Raw genomic sequence first — 13,512 nt, 5'->3', positions numbered from 1 at the left:
TCGGGGCCTGTAGGGTTCTACGTCACTTGGAAACGTTGGAGGCCGAGGCAGCCACCTGGGTTGGGTGGGGAGAGATGGGCCCCATATCTTCCCATAGCACAAGCAACGGGGCTGTGGCAAAACCTGAAGGGAAGATGAGAAATACCTGCAATTTCACTGCGCGGGGCCTTGCACGGTAATAATGCCATGGTTGGGACTCCCTTCTCAAATACTCCGTCCCCCCAGATAAGCTGTGACAAGGAGGGGAGCACTGAATATTTGATTTTTTTTTTAAAGATTTTATTTTATTTATTTTTAAAGATTTTATTTATTTATTTGAGAGAGTGAGAAAGCATGAGAGGGAGAGCATGAGCAGGGGAAAGGGGCAGAGGGAGAGGGAGAAGAAGACTCCTCGCTGAGCAGGGAGCCCACCTCTGGGCTCTAAACCAGGACGTCAGATCATGACCTGAGCCGAAGGCAGACACTTAACTGACTGAACCACCCAGGCACCCCTAAAGATCTTATTTTTAAGTAATCTCTATACTCAACATGGGGCTTGAACATACAACCCTGAGATCAAGATTTGCATGCTCCATGGACTGAGCCAGCCGGGCGCCCTTTGCTTTCTTTATGGTGTGCCCGTCATGGAGTAGCAAGGACATCTCATTGGCAAAGCCTCTTGACTTGAAAATACACGTTGGCTTAAAACCATGAGATTTCCGCCCCCCCCCCCATTTTTTTGTCTGTAAATTTACAAAAATATACATGTATTTTTAGAAAACTATTTGAAAACACAGCGTTCAGTGTTGGAAAGGGTAAAAAGTGACAGTCTCAAAATTTGCTGATGTCAGTGTATATTGATAAGGCCTTTCTTCATTTTTAAGCATACATTAATCAAATGCTTACTATATGCCAGGCACTGTGCTCAGGGTTTTGCCAAGATATCTCAGTTAATTCTCAAAACAACCGTCCAAGGTAGGTGTTATTTTTATCCCCATCTTGCACTTGAGCAAACTGCAGCTCGGACAGGTTACCTAACTTGTTCTTGGGTACAGAGCTGAGACTCTAGAAAACATTTTGGCAAAACTCAGTGAATATATAATATCTACTATGCTGTAGTTATGTGCCAGGTGGTGGTAATGACAGGTGTAGCAAGACAGTCCTTGTGGATGGTAAACGGATAATTTCGGGAGACTGACATTATTATTATTATTATTTTTTGAAACTTTCTCAGTTGAGTTTATTAACAAATATTCCCAGTGCTATTAGCCAATTCCTCATTATTTTAAGTACCCTCCGACTTTGCAAAATATTTTAAGATATACTGGATCTAGTGACAGGTGCATTCCTACAGGTGCTGTGGGAATGATGAAGGGGTGACTAATATAGTTTGAGGGGCAGTGAAGGTCTCCCTGAGAAAGTGACATCCAAGTAGAAGTCTGGTGGACGGAATTGGAGAGAACCAGGTTGGGGGGAGGACAGGTCAAGTATTCCAGACAGAGCAGGCATGTTTGAAGCCCCGGTTAGGAAGAGAGGCCCATTTGAGAAACTCTGAGTCCAGAAGGCAGCTAATGGAGAGAGTGAGGTAGGAAACTCAGCAGGGACCAGTCAGGGAGGGATTTATAAACCATGTTAACAATTCTCAAGGATTATTCTAAGTGCAATGGGAAGCATTGGAAAGTTTTAAAACAAGAGAGCAACAGTATCAAATTCTTCAAATTAAAAAAGTTTAATCGAACAAAGGTTTTAATGACGGAATTAATACATGTGTGTTAAAAAGCAGGAAGGGCACAGAGGGGGATATAGGGACAGTCTCCTGTCCCCCACCAGATCCCCCCCGCTCCCCGCCGCCTCAGCCCTGTTCCTCTCCCTAGAGAAAACCACTTTTAACTTTGTGAACTGGTTGCCTTCTTATCTCTGAACATGCACTGGGGAAACAAACTTTGAGATCTGTGTCTGTCATCATTTGGGTTCTCTGGGAAACAAACTTTGAGATCTGTGTGCAGGAGGCCCACAGAGGGGGCGAGGGAACAGCACCTGGAAGGGAAGGAAGCAGGATTGGGGGCTGCCGGGGGGGGGGGGGGGGGGGGGGGGGGGGGCGGGAGGGGGAGGGAGCTACGTCAGGGTAGCCGATCCCACAGGGCTTTCTCAGGCTGGGACGACCTCCCAGGACGGTCTGGAGTTGAGGTAGCTGGCACATCATCTAGTCTTGGATGTGAGCTGTTCCCAGAAAGGGGGTGAGGACTTGGTCAAGGCAGCTGCTTCTGCTGAGAACGATGTGAAAGAGCTCAGCTGAGAGCCCCCAGGGGACACAGCGCCCCAGCAGCAGTGAGCAGTCCTCAAGGGGGAGCCTGGGCAGCACCACGGGGCACCCACGTAGTTCACTCCTTGCCCTGCCTGGGTCTACTTGCTGTATCATCGTTTCACCCTACCCTTAAACAGCCTTTTCAGGACCCTGCTTGATCTCTTCCCAGAGAAGCTTATAAATGGAAAGTTAGGGGGACTAATTACGGTCCCACTACACAGCGGTTCTGGAGTCCCGTCTGGTAGTCCTCTCCCTCCGTTGTTACCCATTCTAGATTGTTCCCAGCCTTGGCTAGCACTTCTGCTAACCGGAGGGAAGACATAGCTTGAGGAGTCTGAGCCCCAAGAGCCCGGTCACGTGGCCTTTTCAGGCTGTGAACCCTTGGGTTTTGTATGTATTCTCCGTGTTCCTTACAGCCCTGACTCCTCCTGATGATAAGGAAGGATTGCTTCTGCTGGGGGAGTAAATCTTTCTTTTCAAGTTTATTTATTTATTTATTGACAGAGCAAGAGAGCACAAGCAGGGGGAGCAGTAGAGGGAGAGGGAGAAGCAGGCTCCCTGCTGAGCAGGGAGCCCACCTCTGGGCTCTAAACTAGGACGCCAGATCATGACCTGAGCCAAAGGCAGATGCTTAACCGACTGAATCACCCAGGCACCCCCCCCCCTCCTTTTTTAAAGTAAGCTCTAGGGCGCCTGGGTGGCTCAGTTGGTTAAGCGACTGCCTTCGGCTCAGGTCATGATCCTGGAGTCCCGGGATCGAGTCCCGCATCGGGCTCCCTGCTCAGCAGGGAGTCTGCTTCTCCCTCTGACCCTCTTCCCTCTCGTGCTCTCTATCTCTCATTCTCTCTCTCTCAAATAAATAAATAAAATCTTTAAAAAAAAAAATAAAGTAAGCTCTATACCCAACGTGGGGCTTGGACTCACAACCACAACCCAGAGATCAAGAGTCACATGCTCTACAGACTGAGCCAGTCAGGTGCCCTGAAGTGAATCATTTTTTTCTTTTGTCTTCAGGTCTCTGGGCCATGGTGAGGAGCAGGTGTAGCTTAGTTTAATAGAACTCTTGCTGTGTACTGTGGTGGAAACATTCTGCATCTGGAAAACATGACCTCTAGAAACTCGGAGTCTAGAATTATGGGGACAGGAAGCGTGAATTTCCTGAATGGTTCACTGGGAGTAATGGTAAGCATGGATACTCCTATTTCCAACCTTTAGTTCCTGGATGCATGTGTTCTACCGCTTGGGGACACAGTACCATATTCTAGTTATTGACTTAAAATGTATAAGCATAGTGCCCCAGGCCACAGGATGTCATCTCTGAGTTGAAAGCTTAGCTCTGTCTTCAAAAGGCTTTTCCATTGATCCATCAGCTGGCAGCTTCAGGATGGTGTGGTATATGATAGTACCAGTGGATCCCATGGTCACATATCCATATGCTTTTGTTATAAAGTGGGTCCCATGGTCCCTAGTGATGCTATGCAAGATCCAATGCTAATGGATCAGACAGTATGCGAACTCTTAGATAGTAGGCTTTGCTGGCAAGAAAGTCAAAACCACACCCAGAATATGTATCAATTCCTCTGAAATGAATCAAGCCCCTTCCAGGTTTGGTTTGGAAAGGACCCAGTTGTAATTAACTTGCCAAGATGTGGCTGATTGGTTTCCTCTAGGGATGGTCCCAAATTAGAGCCTCAGCATTGGACTATTTGGGCAGCAACCATAGCTGATCAGCGTTGGTGGGGGGGAGCCCACGCTGTTGTAGCCAGGTATAGCCTCCCACCATTTCTGCCACAGCTACTACATTTATAACCCCGTTGTCCCTGTTTGGGGATGGCCAAGGATGGAGGCTAGTTGACCCTAGCTGGCTTAGTCATTGTCTTCCACTTTGTGTTATAGTGCCTCTTCCATGATGGATGTTCTCTGGTGGGTGTTCTATGACACAAAGACCTTCACATTTTATGATTCCCATAGGTCCGTATACACACATCTCTTCTCCATAATTCCCTGTCCCCAAGCTTCTAATCTTACTCATTCAAGGCCGCTGACCAATAAATAAGCCATTCACCACTGTCCATGAATCTCTATATATTTTAACACCAGGCCACTTCTCTTTCCACTGATGTGGATGACCATGTACAGTGCCAGATGTTCTGCTTTTGGGGAGGATTTCCCCTCACTACTGTCTCTCAAGGCCACTTCTGAGTAGGCATTCAGGGCTGCAACAATTCATGTGGGCTTACAGCCCCGTACGGAGCTGACATCTGCCCTACCCCACTGTTCCTCTCTTAGCTGTTTCCCTCGTGCCATTAGAATTCCACAGTAAAGAGATTGCCTGAAATCCTCAACCTCTTCACACAATGCTTTTGCCCATACCTCCTATCTTGCAGGAAGCTTGGCTCCTCTTCTCCTTCCCTCCTCAAGACACTTCTTTTCTTGCTCCTTCTCCAAATGCCCTTATCTCCTTGAGGACAAGAATCCAAAGTTTGGCTCCTTGCTCTTCATTGTCTCTTCCAGCCCATTCTATTTCCACTCTCTTGTACAAACACAAAACCCTTGTGGAGATGCTGTTGGTGTCTTATGCCACGTCCCCTTGGCCCACCTATGACTTCAGCTGCAGCTCTGTGGTCACTTCTGATGCACACTGATGTCCCATCCTGAAAGCCTGTGCAGGCAGGCACAATTCTGAATGGGCAGGGGAGGGTAGGGACTTGCTGCCCCCAGAGGCAGCCCTGAACTAATGGGAGAGGAGGTAGTGGATCATGCCCCAGTCTTCTATCAGTTAGAAGATTGATTCATTTCTGAAATACATGGTTCCTCAGAGGGTGTCCTGAGACTTGCCTCGCAGGTACCCGGAGTAGTAACTAGCTTACGGAAACACACTTCATCTGCTGTCTCCTTTCTTGTCTTCCTCTCCCTTCAACCTCATTTTGACTTGATTGGATCAATTCCGTAATAAACTGCCAGTTCTTAAGTCCTGCCTCTGGCTTTCGCCTCCTCCTCTTTTGAGATTTTGTCAGCCTACCTCTCCTTCACATTCACTAGTGACTTATGCTCCTGGTTTGCACCTTTTCTCTCTGCCCCCAACATTTGAGTAACGCCCATTGAGCCATCCTTCCCACTCTGGCTTTGCACGTTATTGACTTCCTTAGCTTCTGTGGCCTCTATCTCCACCCCATCTTACGTACTCCCCAAGACATACTTTTGAGTTTGTCTTCACCTGGGATTTCTCCACGTCTGAAATCTCAAACTTTTGAGCTTTTTATTTTTTTCTTTGTACGGTTTGCAAAATATTTCGTTGACTAGAGGTACTGTTATTTATTTGACCAACCCTCTACTGGTGGTCATTTAGGTTGTATATACCTTTTATTGTTGTTATTTCAAATAATGCTGCAACAAACTTCATGTACATATATCTCTCAGCAAGTATTAACTGTAGGACAGGCTCCGAGAAGAGAGATTGCTGGATCAAAGAATATGTGCAGCTAAATTTTGACAGATATTTTCAAATTGCCCTCCCAAAAAGTGTATGAATGTTATTTTTCCTTATATCTTTGTTAATGCTTGGACTTTTTCCTCTCTTAAAAATTTTATTTATATTTTAAAAATGAATCTATATTGGGGCGCCTGGGTGGCTCAGTCGTTAAGCGTCTGCCTTCGGCTCGGGTCATGATCCCGGGGTCCTGGGATCGAGCCCCGCATCGGGCTCCCTGCTTGGCAGGAAGCCTGCTTCTCCCTCTCCCACTCCCCCTGCTTGTGTTCCTGCTCTCACTCTCTCTCTCTGTCAAATAAATAAATAATCTTAAAAAATTAAAAAAAAATAAAATGAACCTATATTTTAATCTAAATAACACAACAGTTAAATTAGTACTGCCAGGCTTATAATGAAAACCAATAATCTCCTGCCTGCCTCTTCCACCACTTCTTAAACCATTTGGAGTTGATTTTTGTAAATGGCGTAAACTAGAAATTCAATTTCATTTTTTTCCATATGGCATTTTTCCAACCTCCATATTTCATCTTTCCTTTCCCCACTCTTTTGACAGGCCACCTGTATTATTATTATTACTATTAATTATTATTATTATATACCAAAGTTTTATATATGTAAAGGTCTAGCTAAAGGACTATGCATTATTTTATCAGTTAATTTTTCTATCCCTACCTCAGTACCATACCATTTTAATTTTTATAGCTTTACAATAAATTCTGGTATTTGGTAGAGTAAGTTCTCTGCCCTGATCTTTCTGGAAGTGTCCTGGCTATTCTTGTTTTTGCTTCTCCATATACATTTTAGAATCATCTTAACAGTTTGATTAAAAACTCTGCTGAGGGGTGCCTGGGTGGCTTTGTTGGTTGAGTGTCTGACTCTTGATTTCTGCTCAGGTCATGATTTCAGGGTCATGAGATCGAGCCCAGGGTCTGGTTCCATGCTGAGTGTGGAGCCTGCTTGAGATTTTGAGATTCTCTCTCTCCCTCTGCCCTTTCTCTGTGTTGTTTGCATGCGAGAGTGTGCTCTCTCTCCAAAATAAAACAAAACAAACAAACAAACAAACAAAAAAACCCTGTTTTTGTTGACATTTTGATAGAAAATGGAATAAACTTATAGATCAATTTGGGGAGAATTGATATCTTTATGATGTTAAGTCTTTGACTACATGAACATGGTATGGCTCTTCATTTACTTAGGTAATTAAAAATGTCTCTTACAAATGTTTTATTATTTCCTCCATCTAGGTCACATATATTTTTTGTTAGATTTTTGTTGGAAATACCTTCATACTATACTAAGTGGTATATATTTTTTTGTTTTAGCTATGTTTTTAGTTGGTTGTTTTTTAGTATAGATATGTCTTAATTTTATATCCAGTTTCATTGTTAAATTCTATTATTCTTAATTTTTTGTTTGGTAATGTAAAAAAAATCATGTTATCTGCAAACAATTACAGCTTTATTTCCTCTTTTTGTTCTGTAAGCCTCTAATTTATTATTCTTGTTGTACAGATCTATTTGGGGCCTCCCACACAACACCAAGTAAATTGAGGACATCAGGCATTGTTCTCAATTCTTAATTTGGGAGTGAATCTGCTATTTCCCCATTTAGGATAATATTTGCTGTAAGATTTTAATAGTTACTGTTTATTAGGTTAAGGAACACCCTCTAGTTCCAATTTACAAAGAATTTTTTATCCTTAATCAGCATGGTACTTTATCCAAGGCTTTTTCTGCTTCTATTGAGATGTTCCTATGGTTTTTCTCTTAATCTGTTTATGTGGTCAATTACATTTATACATTTTAAAATATTAAACATTGTTGCATAACTGGATAAACCCTACTTTGTAGCGGTGGGGTTTTTTTCTTTCTTTCTTCCTTTCTTTCACCTGGTTGGATTCAATTTGCTAATATTTTGTGTAGGATTTTTGCCTCCTGTTTCATGAGTGAGATAAGGTTGATATTTCTGTGTTATAGGGTCATCTGATATATCAGCTGGTCTCAGTGAATGAGTTGAATAGTATTTTATTTCTTCAATATTCTAGAATTCAGCTTTTTTTAGCATGTGAATTTGTTTAGCACTCATTCACTTGTTTTTCAACTTCTAAAGTTTTGTTGCATTTACTATCTGCTGTTATCTTCTCATTCTCCTTGTCTTTTATGGGTATATGCCATTTTAGTAGGGCTTTAGAGGTTGGGGATAGGGGCGCCTGGGTGGCTCAGTTGGTTAAGCGACTGCCTTTGGCTCAGGTTATGATCCTGGAGTCCCTGGATCGAGTCCCGCATCTGGCTCCCTGCTCGGCAGGGAGTCTGCTTCTCCCTCTGACCCTCCCCCCCCTCATGTGCTTTCTCTCTCATTCTCTCTCTCCTCAAATAAATAAATAAAATCTTAAAAAAAAAAAGAAGTTGGAGATAAATGTTTGTTCAATTTGTCACATTTAACCTCAAATCTGGTATCTCTATTTCCTCCCTCATTTTGCATTTATCTGTAGAGTCTGACTAATTGAGGTTGATTATATTAAGGCGTAGGTTCAGGTCTGAGCCTGTATATTTAACTTTATTTATTTATTTAGAGAGGGAGGGAGATGGGGAGGGGCAGAGGGAGAGGGAGAGAGAGAATCTCAAGCAGACTCCCCTCGGAGCCCGACACTGGCCTTGATCTCATGACCCTGAGATCATGACCTGAGCCGAAATCAAGAGTCTGGATGCTTAACCGACTGAGTTACCCAGGCACCCTCTACATATTTAACTTTAAATTATTCATTTTAATGGAAGACCTGAAAAGCCCATATAACAGTATATAATTCATAAGATATTTTACTGGGGCACCTGGGTGGCTCAGTCGGTTGGTTCGGCTCAGGTCATCATCCCAGGGTCCTGGGATCAAGTCCTGCATCGGGCTCCTTGCTCCATGGGGAGCCTGCTTCTCCCCCTGCCTTCTGCTCCCCCTGCTTGTGCGCTCACTCTCTGACAAATAAATAAATAAAATCTTAAAAAAAAGATACTTTGCCAACCCAGGAGCAGTGAGCACCCCCAGTATCCAGACTGTAGCCTCAAATACTATTTCCCACTAAAAGTAGTCTGGAATCCTTGAAGAATTGTGGATGATTTCAGGTCTAGGGCAAGAAGTGTACAAGATGAGCCTGGAACATTTTGTCATGTGTCAAAAGGATTATCATGTGAGAAATTACCTTGATGCTATGACAGCCTCTTAATGTACTATAGAACATGCAATCCCAGAGATCACAGAACAGAATGGCTCACAGGCAAAATTAAGATCTGTGAATTATTTGGTTTATTAAACCAATGAAAAACATGTAGTGAAAAGCAGTGGAAAAGAGAATGGGAAGGTGAACCCCCTCAGGATAGGCTGCCAATTTGTGGAAGAACCAGCCCATGTGAACCTGTGTTATGTAATGTTCATCAATCCCATCTTTCTGCTGCACCAGCCTGTTACAAGGATGGAGTTGTGGGTGAGCCAGGGGACTTGGCAGATTGATGATGGCTGGGCCCTAAATGCTCTTGCTCTCAGTGGGGTTTGGGACACACTACCCCAACTATGACACCTTGGCATATTGAATACTTTAAGCTGAAGGAATTTGAGAAAATGGCAAAAGCAAGATGGTCACTCTGATCTTTCTCTGTCCTTTTCCCCTGAAACAGGTCATAAAATCCTCACGTAAGGGGTGCTCTCCCTATGCCTGGAGGAAAGGAACACCCTTATGTAAGCCCCAAGAAGAATCTGAACCAAGAGTCCTTGCTGGATTGCCCCAGTTCACTACAATGACTTCAGACTCCTCAACTTATTCCTCCACAACTGCCCACTCTTCATCAAATGTTGTATAAAATACTCAGGTCTGTTTCTTTGAGTTTTCATTCCCTTGTGAAGGCTCCTATGGCACATAAAACTTACATTAAATAAATCTGTAGGATTTTCTCCTGTTGATCTCTCTTTGCCAGTTTAATTTTCAGACTCAGCTAGGGACTCTGAGAGGGTCAGGGAAAGCATTCCCTCACCTACACTCTGTTGTAGGTGCACAAGGGTGAGAATTCCAGGCTATAGCTGGAGCTTGCAAATTACCATGATGGGCAGCTATGGGTTTTAGCTGTAAATCTTAGGCAGAGGATGCAGAGTGCCAGAATAGGAGCACAAAGGGATAGCTGATTTAAGATCTTATAAATATTGGGTGCCTGCGTGGCTCAGTTGGTTAAGTGACTGCCTTCAGCTCAGGTCATGATCCTGGAGTTCCGGGATTGAGTCCCACATCGGGCTCCCTGCTCAGCAGGGGGTCTGCTTCTCCCTCTGACCCTCTTCCCTCTCGTGCTCTCTATCTCTCATTCTCTCTCTCTCAAATAAATAAAATCTTTAAAAAAAAAAGATTAAGATCTTATAAATATTGAGTGTCTCATAAATATTTGGTGTTTCGTGTGCCTCGTGAATATTCAGTGCTGACCTTGTTCGTCCATCTCTTCCCATATCAGCAGACACCTGTTCTACTCATCAAGGTCTAACTTGCTTCACAAACTATCTGCCTCTCCACATAATGTCATCTGTCCTCCTTATTTGTCTCATTCTCTTATTTTCTATAACAGACTTGAATATTCTCAGCATTCTTAAGTAATAACGGCAAACACATATTACAAGTGATGTAGTTTTTGAATGTTGGTGGGGTCTGGAGCCGACAGCCAAGAAGGAATTCTTGAGACGTCTTTGGTGCAAAAAGATGGTTTTATTAAAGCTCAGGGACAAGACCCGTGGGCAGGAAGAGTAGCTCCACTGGGGGCTGTGAGACGTGACTGATTTTATACTTGGGAGTTGAAGGAGGTAAGGAGAAAGGGAGGTTTTCAAAAGAACTTTCCTATGCTAAAGAGAACCTACAAGATATTGGAGGCCTTGCCAGTGTCATGTTAAGGTGGTTTTTCTCTCTAGCATTAACATTAAGACAGTTGGCAGTTTCCTTTTGGAAGTTAGGTTATTCATAAGAATGCTTTTTTCTTGTAAATCACTAAGACATTTGTAAACTGAGGGAGACTCCTGTCCGCAAGACTGTAATCTCTGTAAGTTAGCCATTTGTTTTTCCTTCCCTTAGCTTTAGGGCAGCCGAGAGTGCCTGAGGAATGTCACCCATATCCCACCTGGGGGGTGGGGGTTTGCAGGGTGTCAGCTTGTGCTTTACCTCAGCTTGCCTTTTTTTTTTTTAATTTTATTTATTTATTTTTGAGAGAGAGAGAGGGTGCACGTGCACGCACACATGTTGGGGGAGGGGCAGAGGGAGAAGCAGGCTCCCCACTGAGCAGGGGGCCCCATGTGGGACTTGATCCCGGGACCCTGAGATCATGACCTGAGCTGAAGGCAGATGCTTAACCGACAGCCACCCCGGTACCCCTCAGCTTGCCTTCAGCTCCTTCATCACAAGGATTCAGAAGCCAATTTGAAGAGGGTCTCACTGGTCAAAGATGGGATAATTTGAGAATCAATAAGGATAATAATTATAATGTTTGAAATGCATCAAACACGTGTAATGACATGAGTTTATAATGACCCTACAGATAAAAACAAACAAAAACAAATCTAGCTGATGCCAGTGAACCAACTCATTATGCTCAAAATGGGTCTTTCCTATACGAACTATCCCACTGGGTAACTATTTAGTAGATGAGGAAGTTTTTCTTCCTAGAAGTAGTCTAGCTAGTAAATGAAGCAGGAATGGTTGAATATCACCATTTTGCAATACCAAATGAATGAACAGATCCAAGTGCTGAGCATCAAAGACTGTTAATATCACAAAAAAAGACAACTACACGTTATGTACCTCTTTTTTTTAAAAATTGAAAATTAACATATAATGTATTATTAGCTTCAGAGGTAGAGTTCAGTGATTCATTAGTTGTATATAACACCCAGGGCATTATGTACCTCTTGAGGGAAGAACACAGTACCAGGTGAGGTACTCTCCCAGACAAAAAAGTTAACTCTGAATCTGAATGAGTGTAGTTTACATCATCGGTTCTTGGGTGTGGTCAACATCACCTGAAATGCAAATTTTCAGGATTGCCCCAGACCAGAATCAGAAATTAAAGGTGGGGCCCAACAATCTGTTTTAACAAGCCATTCAGATGACTCTGATACTGTTGGGAAGGATTGAGAATCACCGCTTTAAACACAATACTGATTTATAGGAAATACAAAGGAACATATTACACAACATCATGCTGATAGGGGCAAAAAAATCCAGACTGTGGAAAACTCTATCAGACAAATGACCCAGTTTCTTAGATTTAAATTGTATGGAAATGAAAAGAGATGAAGGGGAACCTATATATTAAAAAAAGACTTAGGGGCTCCTGGGTGACTTAGTCGGTTAAGTGTCTGACTTTGGCTCAGGTCATGATTCCGGGGTCCTGGGATGGAGCTCCCTACTCAGTGGGGAGCCTGCTTCTTCCTCTGCCTGCTGCTCCGTCTGCTTGTGCTCTCTCTCTCTGTCAAATAAATAAATAAAATCTTAAAAAGAGAGAGAGAGAGAGAGACTTGGGGAACATGTGAACCAATGGCAAATTTTGGACCTGATTTGGACCCAAATTCAAATAAGCTGTAATTTTTTTAAAAAAGATTTTATTTATTCAACAGAGAGAGAGAGAGGAGGCAGGCTGAGGGAGAGGGAGAAGCAGGCTCCCCATGGCGCAGGGAGCCCTATGCGGGGCTCGATCCCAGAACCCTGGGATCATGACCTGAGCCGAAGGCAGATGCTTAACCAAGTGAGCCACCCAGGCACCCCCAAACTGTAAATTTTTAAATAACATTTATGAGATAATTGGAAATTTTAACACTGGATATTTGATATTTAGGAAATGTTAATTCTTTTTAGGCCTGATGATGGTATTGAAGTTATATTTATGGGTGAAACGATGCCTTCAATTTGTTCAAAATAATATTGGCTGGGTGGGTGAAGGTATACATGGAAAAAGGTTGACCATGGGTTGATGATAAGTGGGCCCAGGTGATAGGTACCTAGGGTTCATTACACTATTTTGTCTAAATTTGTATATGTTTGAAAATTTACATAGTAAAAACTTAAGGAAAAAATTGCCTTTGACTTTGTGAATCTTTGTGTGAACCCGTGGGAAGAACTTTGGATTTAGATACAGAATCCCCAGAATGAGCCCTAGTTCTACCATTTATTTTGTAGCAAGAGTGGGCTGGGCAGCTCGGTGAATCCTTTCCTGTCTGTTATCCTAATTTTCTTTATTATTTTAATATTTTCTCACTACTTTAGAGTAGTGAGAATTACATGGTACAGTGTGTTCAAATGCTTTGCAAAGAGCTTTGGGAAGGTTCTAGTATTTACTGACTGAGTTCTTTGAAGCCAGATATGGCATCATCTACCATTTTTTTTTCAGCACTGTTGATCATATAACAGGTGCTTTCTAAGTGTTTAGCTTCAGTATTCTTAGTCAATTAAATCATTATTAAATGAATGAATATATAGGTCCATCCCAAATTCTAGGTTTCAGACCCCTAGACCATTTATTTAATAACTTTTGATCACTCATTCAATAATTAAGATTTTTAATGGATGAATGAAAGTAGGAGACATCTTCTTTTAATTAATGTTACATTACACACATTCAAATAAAATCTATTAAATATATTATAGATTATATTTGCTCCTCTTATTTCATGATGGCTCCTAGGCTGAAAACAGTGGGAGATGGGAAGTTCTTGTGCAGTGTACATTTTT

General features: G+C 42.7%; 1 long non-coding RNA gene across 1 annotated transcript; it reads left to right on the top strand.

The window, feature by feature from the left end:
* Positions 1–40: 40 nt before the first annotated feature.
* LOC113913758 lies at positions 41–9,925 on the top strand. Its single transcript, XR_003517255.2, has 3 exons — positions 41–175; positions 3,299–3,466; positions 9,437–9,925. It is a non-coding gene; the product is annotated as an uncharacterized LOC113913758 (long non-coding RNA).
* Positions 9,926–13,512: the final 3,587 nt, after the last annotated feature.

This window comes from Zalophus californianus, chromosome 11 (assembly GCF_009762305.2).
Source record: "Zalophus californianus isolate mZalCal1 chromosome 11, mZalCal1.pri.v2, whole genome shotgun sequence".
In the NCBI taxonomy this organism is placed as follows: domain Eukaryota; kingdom Metazoa; phylum Chordata; class Mammalia; order Carnivora; family Otariidae; genus Zalophus; species Zalophus californianus.
This window is presented reverse-complemented; position numbering and strand designations above follow the sequence as displayed.